Below are 1,188 nucleotides of genomic sequence, written 5' to 3'. Positions count from 1 at the left end.
TAATTATTTTGAGGTATGTTCCCTCCAGTCCAATTCCTTCTAGGACTTTGATCATAAATGCATGCCGAATATTGTCAAAAGCCTTTTCTGCATCTATTGAGATGACAATGTGGTTTTTGTCTTTGAGTCCCTTTATATGATTAATGCCATTTATTGAGTTCCATATATTGAACCATCCTTGCGTCTCTGGGATAAAGCCTACTTGATCATGGTGAATGATCTTTTTGGTGTGTGTCTGTATGCGGTTTGCATGTATTTTGCTGAGAATTTTTGCATCTATGTTCATTAAGGATATGGGTCTTTAGTTTTCTTTTTTGTTCTGTCTTTACTGGGTTTGGATATTAGAGTGAGGCTTGCTTCATAGATGGAATTTGGGAGTTTTCCCTCTGTTTCTAATGTTTTGAATAATTTAAGTAGTATTGGTTGGAGGTCTTCTTTAAATGTCTGATAGAATTCTGCTGTAAATCCATCTGTGCCTGGGCTTTTTTTAGTTGGGAGGCTTTGTATTACTGTTTCAGTTTCCTTATATGTTATGGGTCTGTTTAAACTGTTGATCTCTTCTTCATGTAACTTTGGTGGTTCCCATGATTTTAGATATCCATCCATTTCTTTTAGATTTTCAAATTTAGTAGCATATAGGTTTTTAAAATATTCCCTTATAATCAGGCGTAGTGGCATATGCCTTTAATCCCAGTACTCTGGAGGCAGAGGCAGGTAGATCTCTGTGAGTTTGAGGCCAGCCTGATTTACATAGTGAGTTCCATGGCAGCTGGGGCTACTAGGAGACCCTGTCTCAAAAAGACCAAAGAAACAAAAAAAATTCCCTTATAATGGTCTGGATCTTCTGGGTGTCTGTTGTGATGTTTCCCCTTTCATCCGTGATTTTGTTGATTTGGATTGGCTCTTTATTTGGGTTAACTGGGCTAAGGGTCTATCTTGTTTAGCTTTTCAAAGAACTTGCTCTTAGATTTATTGATTATTTGTAATTTTTTAAATTTATATTTCATTAATTTCTGCTCTGATTTTGTTATTTCTTCTCTTCTGCTGGGTTTGGGTTTCATTTGTTCTTGCCTTTCCAGTGTCTTGAGTTGTGTTAGGTCATTTATTTGGGCTCTTTCTAATTTTTAAATGTAGGCACTTAGAGCTATAAACTTTCCTCTTAGGGCTGCTTTTAAAGTGTCCCAGAGG

This window comes from Nannospalax galili, unplaced genomic scaffold, assembly GCF_000622305.1.
Source record: "Nannospalax galili isolate Female #2095 unplaced genomic scaffold, S.galili_v1.0 scaffold225, whole genome shotgun sequence".
In the NCBI taxonomy this organism is placed as follows: Eukaryota; Metazoa; Chordata; class Mammalia; order Rodentia; family Spalacidae; genus Nannospalax; species Nannospalax galili.
The sequence above is the reverse complement of the archived record's forward strand: the minus strand, read 5'-3'. Positions refer to the sequence as shown.